Source organism: Mesoplodon mirus, assembly GCF_964341445.2.
Source record: "Mesoplodon mirus genome assembly, chromosome: 6".
Lineage (NCBI taxonomy): Eukaryota > Metazoa > Chordata > Mammalia > Artiodactyla > Ziphiidae > Mesoplodon > Mesoplodon mirus.
In genome coordinates, this window is record NC_138982.1 from 104,164,545 (window position 1) to 104,176,907 (window position 12,363).

Genomic DNA, 12,363 nt, shown 5'->3' on the forward strand with positions numbered 1-12,363 from the left:
TTTTTAGTTTTTTAAGGAATCTCCATACTGTTCTCCATAGTGGCTGTATCAATTTACATTCCCACCAACAGTGTAGGAGGGTTCCCTTTTCTCCACACCCTTTCCAGCATTTATTGTTTGTAGATTTTTTCATGATGGCCATTCTGACTGGTGTGAGGTGACACCTCATTGTAGGATTGATTTGCATTTCTCTAATTATTAGTGACGTTGAGCAGCTTTTTACGTGTCTCTTGGCCATCTGTAGGTCTTCTTTGGAGAAATGTCTATTTAGGTCTTCTGCCCATTTTTGGATTGGGTTGGGTTTTTTTTTTTTGATATTGAGCTGCATGAGCTGTTTATATATTTTGGAGATTAATCCTTTGTCTGTTTACTTGTTTGCAATTATTTTCTCCCATTCTGAGGGTTGTCTTTTCATCTTGTTTATGGTTTCCTTTGCTCTGCAGAAGCTTTTAAGTTTCACTAGATCCCATTAGTTTATTTCTGTTTTTATTTCCATTACTCTAGAAGGTGGGTCAAAAAAGATCTTGCTGTGATTTATGTCAAAGTGTGTTCTTCCTATGTTTTCCTCTAAGAGTTTTATAGTGTCCGGTCTTACATTTAGGTCTTTAATCCATTTTGACTTTATTTTTGTGAATGGTGTTAGGGAGTGCTCTAATTTCATTCCTTTACATGTAGCTGTCCAGTTCTCCCAGCACCAGTTATTGAAGAGGCTGTTTTTTCTCCACTGTATATTCTTGCCTCGTTTGTCATAGATTAATTCACCATAAGTGCATGGGTTTAAATCTGGGCTTTCTATCCTGTTCCCCTGTTCCATTTATATATGTTTCTCTTTTTGTACCAGTACCATACTGTCTTGATTACTGTAGGTTTGTAGTATAGTCTGAAGTCAGGGAGCCTGATTCCTCCAGCTCCAATTTTTTTTTTTTTTTTTTTTTTCCCTCAAGAGTGCTTTGGCTGTTTGGGATCTTTTGTGGCTCCATACAAATTTTAAGATTTTTTGTTCCATCAAAATACCATTGGTAATTTGATAGGAATTGCATTGAATCTGTAGATTACTTTGGGTAGTATAGTCATTTTCACAATATTGATTCTTCCAATCCAAGAACGTGGTATACCTCTCCATCTGTTTGTGTCATCTTTGATTTCTGTCATCAGTTTCTTATAGTTTTCTGAGTGCAGGCCTTTTGCCTCCTTAGGTAGACTTATTCTTAGGTATTTTATTCTTTTTGTTGCAATGGTGAATGGGATTGTTTCCTTCTCTTTCCGATCTTTCATTGTTAGTGTATGGGAGTGCAAGGGATTTCTGTGCATTAATTTTGTATCCTGCAACTTTACCAAATTCATTGATTAGCTCTGGTAGTTTTCTGATGGCATCTTTAGGATTTTCTATGTATAGTATCATGTCATCTGAAAACAGTGACAGTTTTACTTCTTCTTTTCCAATTTGTATTCCTTTATTTCTTCTTCTTCTCTGATTGCTATGGCTAGAACTTCCAAAACTATGTTGAATAATAATGGTGGGAGTGGACATCTTTGTCTTGTTCCTGGTCTGAGAGGAAATGCTTTCAGTTTTTCACCATTGCGAATGATGTTTGTTGTAGGTTTGTCCTATATGGCCTTTATTATGTTGAGGTAGGTTCCCTCTATGCCACGTACTGGAGAGTTTTTATCATAAATAGGTGTTGAAATATATCAAAAGCTTTTTCTTCATCTATTGAGATGATATGGTCTTTATTTTTTAATTTGTTAATATGGTGTATCACATTGATTGATTTGAATATATTGAAGAATCCTTCCATTCCTGGGATAAATCCCACTTGATCATGGTGTATGATCCTTTTCATGTGTTGTTGGATTCCGTTTGCTAGTATCTTGTTGAGGATTTTTGCATCTATATTCATTAGTGATATTGGTCTGTAATTTTCTTTTTTTGTGATATCTTTGTCTGGTTTTTATATCCGGGTGATTTTGGCCTCATAGAATGGGTTTGGGAGTGTTCCTTCCTCTGCAATTTTTAGGAAGAGTTTGAAAAGGAGAGGTGTCAGCTCTTCTCTAAATGTTTGATAGAATTCTCCTGTGAAGCCATCTGGTCTGGATTTTTAATCACAGTTTCAATTTCATTATTTGTGATTGGTCTGTTCATATTCTTCCTGGTTCAGTCTTGGAAAGTTACACCTTTCCAAAAATTTGTCATTTCTTCCAGGTTGTCCATTTTATTGGCATATGGTTATTTTTAGTAGTCTCTTATGATCCTTTGTATTTCTGTGGTGTCGTAACTTCTCCTTTTTCATTTATAATTTTATTGTCCTCTCCCTCTTTTTCTTGATGAGTTTGGCTAAAGGTTTATGAATTTTGTTTATCTTTGCAAAGAACAAGCTTTTAGTTTTATTGATCTTTGCTATTGTTTTCTTTGTTTCTATTTCATTTATTTCTGCTCTGATCTTTATGATTTCTTTCCTTCTGGTAACTTTGGGCGTTTTTGTTCTTCTTTCTCTAGTTACTTTAGGTGTAAGGTTAAGTTGTTTGAGATTTTTCTTGTTTCTTGAGGTAGGACTGTATTGCTATAAACTTCCCTCATAGAACTGCTTTTGCTGTGTCTCTAAGGTCATGGATTGATGTGTTTTCATTGTCATTTATCCCTATGTATTTCTTTATTTCCTCTTTGATTTCTTCAGTAATCTCTTCGTTATTTAGTAGTGTATTGTTTAGCCTCCATGTGTTTGTATTTTTTCACTGTAATTGATTTCTAATCTCATAGCATTGTGGCTGGAAAAGATTCTTGATGTGATTTCAATTTTCTTAAATTTTCTGAGGCTTGATTTGTGACCCAAGATGTGATCTATCCTGGAGAATGTTCCGTGTACACTTGAGAAGAAAGTGTATCCTGCTGTTTTTGGATGGAATGTCCTATAAATATCAACTAAATCTATCTGGTCTATTGTGTCATTTAAAGCTTGTGTTTCCTTATTAATTTTCTATCTGGATGATCTGTCCATTTGGGTAAGTGCAGTGTTAAAGTTCCTCACTATTACTGTGTTATTGTTGATTTCCCCTTTTAAGGCTCTTAGCATTTGCCTTATGTATTGAGGTGCTCCTATGTTGGGTGCAAAAATATTTACAATTGTTATATCTTCTTCTTGGATTGATCCCTTGATCATTTTGTAGTGTCCTTCCTTATCTCTTGTAACAGTCTTTATTTTACAGTCTATTTTATCTGATATAAATATTGCTACTCCAGCTTTCTTTTGATTTCCATTTGCATGGAATATCTTTTTCCATCCCCTCATTTTCAGTCTGTATGTGTCCCTAGGTCTGAAGTTGTTCTCTTATAGACAGCATATATAAGGGTCTTGCTTTTGTATCCATTCAGCCAGTTTGTGTCTTTTGGTTGTAGCATTTAATCCATTCACATTTAGGGTAAGTATCAATGTGTATGTTCCTATTACAATTTTTTAAATTGTTTTGGGTTTGTTTTTGTAGGTCTTTTTCTTCTTTTGTATTTCCCATTTAGAGAAGTTCCTCTAGCATTTGTTGTAGAGCTGGTTTGGTGCTGCTGAATTGTCTTACCTTTGGCTTGTCTGTAAAGCTTTTGATTTCTCCATCGAATCTGAATGAGATCCTTGCTCGGTAAAGTAATCTTAGTTGTAGGATTTTTCCTTTCATCACTTCAAATATATCCTGCCACTCCTTTCCAGCCTGCAGAGTTTCTTCTGAAAGATCAGCTGATAACCTTATGGGGATTACTTTGTGTGTTATTTGTTGCTTGTCCCTTGCTGCTTTTAGTATTCTTTCTTTGTATTTAATTTTTGATAGTTTGATTAATATGTGTCTTGGCGTTTTTCTCTTTGGGTTTATTCTGTATGGGACTCTCAGCACTTCCTGGACTTGACTATTTCCTTTCCCATGTTAAGGAAGTTTTCTACTGTAGTCTCTTCAAATGTTTTCTTAGACCCTTTCTTTTTCTCTTCTTCTTCTGGGGCTGCTATAATTTGAATGTTGGTGCACTTAATGTTGTCCCAGTGGTCCCTGAAATTGTCCTCAATTCTTTTCATTATTTTTTCTTTATTCTGCTCCATGGCAGTTATTTCCACCATTCTACCTTCCAGTTCACTTATCTGTTCTGCCTCATTTATTCTGCTATTGATTCCTTCGAGAGAATTTTTTTATTTCAGTTATTGTGTTGTTCATTACTGTTTGTTTGTTCTTTAGTTCTTCTAGGTCCTTGTTAAACATTTCTTGTATTTTCACTATTCTATTTCAGAGATTTTGGATCATCTTTAGTATCATTACTCTGAAATCTTTTTCAGGTAGACTGCCTATTTCTTCTTCATTTGTTTGGTCTTGTGTGTTTTTACCTTACTCCTTCACCTGCAGCAGATTTCTCTGTCTTCTGATTTTGTTTACTGTATTTAGGGTCTCCTTTCCACAGGCTGCAGGGTCGTAGTTTCTCTTACTTCTGGTGTCAGCCTGCAGTGGGTGAGGTTGGTTCAGTGTCTTGTGTAGGCTTTCTGGTAGGGGGGACTGCTGCCTGCTTTCTGGTGGGTGGAGCTGGATCTTGTCCCCTCTGATGGGCAGGGCAACATCCAGTGGTGTGTTTTGTGGTGTCTGTGAGCTTAGTAAGACTTTCGGCAGTCTGTCTGCTAATGGGTGGGGTTGTGCTCCTGTCTAGCTAATTGTTTGGTATGAGGCATCTAGCACTGGAGCTTGCTGGCCATTGGGTGGAGCCAGATCTTGGTGTTGAGAGGGAGACCTCTGGGAGAACTCTTGCCAATTAATATTCCCTGGGGCTGAGAGTTCTCTGACAGTCCAACATCCTGGACTCGGTTCTCCCACCTCACAGGCTCAGGCCTGACCCCTGTCTGGAGCACCAAGACCCTGCAAGACGCACAGTGTGGAAGAAAAGGAAAAAAAAAACAAAGAAAAGAAAACGAAGAGACACACAGAGAGAAACACACACACACACACAAACGAAAACGAACAGGCAAACAAAACCCCAAGACAAATGGTAAAAGCAAAACCAAACAGACAAAAACACACAAAGAATCACACACACACACACACACACATAAAAAAAGAGAGAAAACAAAAAAGAGGAGAGAAATCAACCAAATAAATGAACCCCCAAAATGAAAACAAACACTAAAAGCTAAACTAACAAAAACAAAAAACCCAAAACAAATCAAAAGCAGAAAGCAAACTCTCGGTAGGTCTCTGGACCTGCTGTGGGCACTGTGGGGCCAGCTCAGACTGTGACCTGGCCCAACTCCTGTGTGTACTTGCCCCCCAAGTCCACAGTTTCCCCCGAAGTCCACAGCCTCTATTGTGGGAACACTCATCGTCTTTTCAGATATTCCACAGATGCAGGGTTTACCAAGCCGATTCCGGGGATTTAATCTGCTGCTCCTGTGGCTGCGCAGAGAGATTTCCCTCCCTCTCCTTTGGTCGCACTGCCCTGGAGTTCAGCTTTGGTTTTGGCCTCAACTCTGCATGTGTGCCACCCTCAGACATCTGTTCCCAGCCCAGGCAAGAGGGGGTGAAAGCAGTGGCTGATTCGGGCTCACTTGCTCACTCAGGCTGGGAAGAGGGAGGGATATGGCAGTCACGATTGGGATGTGTGGGAAATGCCTTCGGCAGCAGAGGCCTGTGGGAAGTTGCAACAGCCTGAGGCTCGCCACTCACTCTCCCAGAAAAGTTGGCCCAGGATAACAGGACTCTTGGCAGTGGAAAGCTGCACAGGCTCCTGGGAAGGTGTGGGCAGTGACCTGTGCTTGCTCACAGGACCATTGGTGGCAGTGGCAGCAGCTGTAGCCGTCGCGCCTGCCTCTGGGGTCTGAGACAACAGCTGAAACTTGTGCCCAGCCCTAAAGCTTGTGTAGGCGGTACCCTGCTGTCTGTGAGTGCATGGAGCAAGAAGCTCCCATGGCGGGCCCGCCCCTCTCCTCACGCACCCTGCAACAATGGTCCCTTTCCTCTCTGGTAGGCCCAGATCTCTTCCTGGACTTCCTCAGCTGTGGAGCACTAGCCCCCTCAGGCTGTCTTCATGCAGCCAACCCCAGTCCTTTCCTTGGGGTATGACCTCTGAAGCCTGAGCCTCAGCACCCATCCCCCACCTGCCCCAGCAGGCAGGCAAGCATTTCAGGCTGGGGACTGCTGGTCAGCACTGATCCTCTGTGTGGGATTCTCTCTGCTTTGCTCTCCACACCCGTTGCTGCACTCTCCTCTGAGGCTCCAAAGTTCCCACCCACCCCCGTCCCTGCCAGTGAAGGGGTCTTCCTAGTGTGCAGAAAATTTTTCTCCTTCGCAGCTCCTCCTCATAGGTGCAGGTCCTGTGCCAATTCCTTTGTCTTTTTTTCCTTTTTTCTTTTGCCCTACCCAATTACGTGGAGATTTTCTTGCCTTTTTGGAAGTCTGAGGTCTTCTGCCAGCATTCAGTAGGTGTTCTGTAGGAGTTGTTCTACACGTAGATGTATTTTTGATGTATCTGTGGGAAAGAAGTTAATCTCTGCATCTTGCTCTCCATCTCCATCTTCCCAAAATTCCTCATCTTTAATCCATTTTGAGTTATATGGGGTGAGAATGTTGTCCAGTTTGATTCTTTTACATGTAGCTTTCCAGTTTTCCCAACACTTTATTGAAGAAGCTATCTTTTTCTCACTGTATATTCTTGCTTCCTTTGTCATAGATTAATTGACCATATAAATTTGGGTTTCTTTCTGGGCTCTCTATTTTGTTTCTTTGATCTATATGTCTGTTTTTGTGTCACTATTATACTGTTTTGATTACTATAGCTTTGTAGTACCATTTGAAATAAGGGAGCAGGACACCTCCTGATTTGTTCTTTCTCAAGATTGCTTTGGCTATTTGTGGTATTTTCTGTTTCCTTACAACTTTTAGAATTATCTTTTCTAGTTCTGTAAAAAATGCTTTTGGTATTCTTATAAGGATTACATTGAATCTGTAGATTGCCTTGGGGAGTATGGTTATTTTAACAATGTTAATTATTTCAATCCATAAGCATGGTATAACTTTCTATTTGTTTTTGTCACTTCCAATTTATTTTATCATTGTCTTATATTTTCAACATACAAGTCTTTTACCTTTTTGGTTAAATTAATTGTGTCTTGATGTGAAACTTTTGGATTCATCTTATTTGGAACTCTCTGTGCTTCCTGGACCTGGATGTCTGTTTCCTTCCCTACCTTAGGGAAGTTTTCAGCTATTATTTCTTCTAATAAGTTCTTTGCTCCTTTCTCTTTTATCTATTTCTGGAATCCCTATAACGCAAATGTTAGTATGCTTGATGTTGTTCTAGAGTTCTCTTAAACAATCCTACTTATTTATTTACTTACTTACTTGTTCTTTTTTTACTGGAGTATAGTTGATTTACAATATTTCAGGTGAACAGCAGAATAATTCAATTTAATATATTCAATATGTATGAATATATATATATATATTTTTTTTCTTTTTCAGATTTTTTCCATCACAGGTAATTACAAGATATTAAATATTGTTCCCTGTGCTATACATAGGTCCTTGTTTTTCATCTATTTTATATATAGTGGTGTGTATCTATTAATCTCAAATTCCCAATTTCTACCCCCCCTTTCTTCTTTGGTGACCATAAGTTTGTTTTCTATGTCTGTAAGTCTATTTCTGTTTTGTAAATAAGTGCATTTGTAACTTTTTTTTTAGATTCCACATATAAGTGATATCATATGATATTTGTCTTTCACTGTACAACTTACTTCACTTAGTATCATAATTTCTAGGTCTATCTGTGTTGCTACAAATGGCATTATTTCATTCTTTTTTATGGCTGAGTAGTATTCGTGTGTGTGTGTGTGCCATATATATAAATATATGTATATGTATGTGACATATCTTCTTTATCCATTCATCTGTCAATGAACATGTAGGTTGCCTCCATGCTTTGGTATTGTAAATAGTGCTGCTATGAACATTGGGGTGCATGCATATTTTCTAATTAGAGTTTTTGTCTTTTAAAGATATATGCCCAGGAGTGGGATTGCTGGATCATATGGTAATTCTATTTTTCTTTTTCTTAAGGAACCTCCATACTGTTCTCCATAGTGGCTGTACCAATTTACATAACCACCAACAGTGTTAGGAGGGTTCCCTTCTCTCCACACCCTCTCCAGCATTTATTGTGTGTAGATTTTAAAGACGGCCATTCTGATCGGTGTGAAGTAACACCTCACTGTAGTTTTGATTTGCATTTCTCTAATAATTAGTGATGTTGAGCATCTTATAATGTGCCTCTTGGCCATCTGTATGTCTTCTTGGATGAAATGTCTATTTAGGTCTTCTGCCCATTTTTTGATTGAGTTGTTTGTTTTTTCAGTATTAAGCTGTATGAGCTGGTTGTGTATTTTGGAAATTAATCCCTTGTTTGTTGTATCATTTACAAATAACCTTTTTTTTTTTCTTTTCCTTTTTCTTGTCATTACTCTAGGAGAAGGATCCAAAAAATTATTGCTGTGATTTATGTCATGGAGTGTTTTGCCTATGTTTTCCTCTAGGAGTTTTATACTACTCAGTCTTACATTTAGGTCTTTAATCCATTTTGAGTTTATTTTCATATATCGTGTTAGAGAATGTTCTAATTTCATTATTTTACATGTAGCTGTCCAGTTTCACCAGTATATCTTACTGAAGAGACTGTCTTTCCTCCATTGTGTATATTCTTGCCTCCTTTGTTGTAAATTAATTGACCATAAGTGCTTTATTTCTGGGATTTCTTTCCTGTTGCATTGACCTATGTGTCTGTTTTTATGCCAGTACCCTACTGTTTTGATTACTGTAGCTTTGTAGAATAGTCTGAAGTCAGGCAGTGTGATTCCTTAAGTTCCATTCTTCTTTCTAAAGATTGGTTTGCTTATTTGGGTAATCTCTCAAGGCTGAACCAAAAAGAAATAGAAAATATGAACAGACCAATCATAAGTACTAAAATTGAATCAGTAATTTAAAAACCTCCAAGAAACAAAAGTCCAGGACCAGATGGCTTCATAGGTGAATTCTACCAAACATTTAGAGCAGTTAAAACCGCTCCTTCTGAAACTATTCCAAACAATTGCAGAGGAAGGAACACTCCCAATCTCATTCTATGAGCCTCCACCACCCTGACACCAAAACCAGACAGATATCAGAAAAAAGGAAATTACAGGCCAATATCACCGGTGAACACAGATGCAAAAATCCTCAACAAAATACTAGCAAACCAAATCCAGCAATACATTAAAAGGATCATACACAATGATCAAGTGGGGTTTATCAAAGGGATGCAAGGATTTTTTAATATTCACAAATCAATCAATGTGATGCATCACATTAACAAATTGAAGCATAAAAACCATATGATCGAGACTTCCGGGGAAGATGGCGGAAGAGTAAGACACAGAGATCACCTTCCTCCCCACAGATACACCAGAAATACAGCTACACGTGGAACAACTCCTACAGAACACCTACTGAACGCTGGCAGAAGACCTCAGACCTCCCAAAAGGCAAGAAGCTCCCCACGTACCTAGGTAGGGCAAAGCGGAGAGATTCCCGCAGAGAGGATCAGTGCCGGCCAGCGCTCACCAGCCCGAGAGGCTTGTCTGCTCGCCCGCCAGGGCGGGCGGCGCTGGGAGCTGAGGCTCGGGCTCTGGTCGGAGCGCGGGGAGAGGACTGGGGCTGGCGGCATGGACACAGCCTGAAGGGGCTAAGGCGCCAGAGCTAGCCGGGAGGGAGTCCGGGAAAAAGTCTGGACCTGCCAAAGAGGCAAGAGACTTTTTCTTCCCTCTTTGTTTCCTGGTGCGCGAGGAGAGGGGATTAAGAGCGCTGCTTAAAGGAACTCCAGAGACGGGCGCGAGCCGCGGCTGAAAGCGCGGACCCCAGACACGGTCATGGGACGCTGGGGCTGCTGCCCCCACCAGAAGGCCTGTGTGCGAGCGCAGGTCACTGTCCATGCCCCCCTCCGGGGAGCCTGAGCAGCCCGTCACTGCCGGGGTCCCAGGATCCAGGGACGGCTTCCCTGGGAGAATGCACGGCGTACCTCGGGATGGTGCAACGTCACGCCGGCCTCTGCCTCTGCAGGCTCGCCCCGCACTCCGTGCCCCCCCTCCCCCCTGGCCTGAGTGAGCGAGAGTCCCTGAAGCGGTGGCTCCTTTAACCCTGTCTTGTCTGAGCGAAGAACAGACGCCCTCCAGTGACCTACACGGAGAGGCGGGGTGAAATCCAAAGCTGAGACCTGGGAGCTGTGAGAACAGAGAAGAGAAAGGGAAATCTCTCCCAGCAGCCTCAGAAGCAGTGGATTAAAGCTCCACAATCAACTTGATGTACCCTGCATCTGTGGAATACATGAATAGACAACAAATCATCCCAAATTGAGGAGCCAGGAGTCAGTGCTGTGCCTCTGAGGTGGGAGAGCCAACTTCAGGACACTGGTCCACAAGAGACCTCCCAGCTCCACATAATATCAAACAGCGAAAATCTTCCAGAGATCTCCATCTCAACACCAGCACCAGGCTTCACTCAACGACCAGCAAGCTACAGTGCTGGACACCCTATGCCAAATAACTAGCAAGACAGGAACACAATGCCACCCATTAGCAGAGAGGCTGCCTAAAATCATAAAAAGTCCACAGACACCCCAAAACACAAAAACCAGACGTGGACCTGCCCACCAGATAGACAAGAGCCAGCCTCATCCACCAGAACACAGGCACTAGTCCCCTCCACCAGGAAGCCTACACAACCCACTGAACCAACCTTAGCCACCGGGGACAGACACCAAAAACAACAGGAACTACAAACCTGCAGCCTACAAAAAGGAGACACCAAACACAGTAACATAAGCAAAATGAGAAGACAGAAAAACACACAGCAGAAGAAGCAAGATAAAAACCCACCAGACCTAACAAATGAAGAGGAAATAGGCAGTCTACCTGAAAAAGAATTCAGAATAATGATAGTAAAGATGATCCAAGATTCTATTTCCAAGATCCAAAATCTTGGAAATAAAATAGACAAAATGCAAGAAACAGTTAACAAGGACCTAGAAGAAATAAAGACGAATCAAGCAACGATTAAAAACACAATAAACGAAATGAAAAATACTCTAGATGGGATCAATAGCAGAATAACTGAGGCAGAAGAATGGATAAGTGACGTGGAAGATAAAATAGTGGAAATAACTACTGCAGAACAGAAGAAAGAAAAAAGAATGAAAAGAACTGAGGACAGACTCAGAGACCTCTGGGACAATATTAAACGCACCAACATTCGAAGTATAGGGGTTCCAGAAGAAGAAGAGTAAAAGAAAGGGACTGAGAAAATATTTGAAGAGATTATAGTTGAAAACTTCCCTAATATGGGAAAGGAAATAGTCAGTCAAATGCAGGAGGCACAGAGAGTCCCATACAGGATAAATCCAAGGAGAAATACGCCAAGACACATATTAATCAAACTGTCAAAAATTAAGTACAAAGACATCATATTAAAAGCAGCAAGGGAAAAACAACAAATAACACACAAGGGAATCCCCATAAGGTTAACAGCTGATGTTTCAGCAGAAACTCTGCAAGCCAGAAGGGACTGGCAGGACATAATTAAAGTGATGAAGGAGAGAAACCTGCAACCAAGATTACTCTACCCAGCAAGGATCTCATTCAGATTTGATGGAGAAACTAAAATGTTTACAGACGAGCAAAAGCTGAGAGAGTTCAGCACCACCAAACCAGCTTTACAACAAATGCTAAAGGAACTTCTCTAGGCAAGAAACACAACAGAAGGAAAAGACCTACAATAATGAACGCAAAACAATTAAGAAAATGGGAATAGGAACATACATATCAATAGTTACCTTAAATGTAAATGGACTAAATGCTCCCACCAAAAGACACAGATTGGCTGAGGGGATACAAAAACAAGACCCATATAAATGCTGTCTACAAGAGACCCACTTCAGACCTAGAGACACATACAGACTGAAAGTAAGGGGATGGAAAAAGATATTCCATGCATATGGAAATCAAAAGAAAGATGGAGTAGCAATTCTCATATCAGACAAAATAGACTTTAAAATAAAGACTACTAGAAGAGACAAAGAAGGACACTACATAATGATAAAGGGATCGAACCAAGAGGAAGATATAACAATTGTAAATATTTATGCACCCAACAAAGGAGCACCTCAATACATAAGGCAAATACTAACAGCCATAAAAGGGGAAATCAACAGTAACACATTCATAGTAGGGGACTTTAACACCCCACTTTCACCAATGGACAGATCATCCAAAATGAAAATAAATAAGGCAACACAAGCTTTAAATGATACATTAAACAAGATGGACT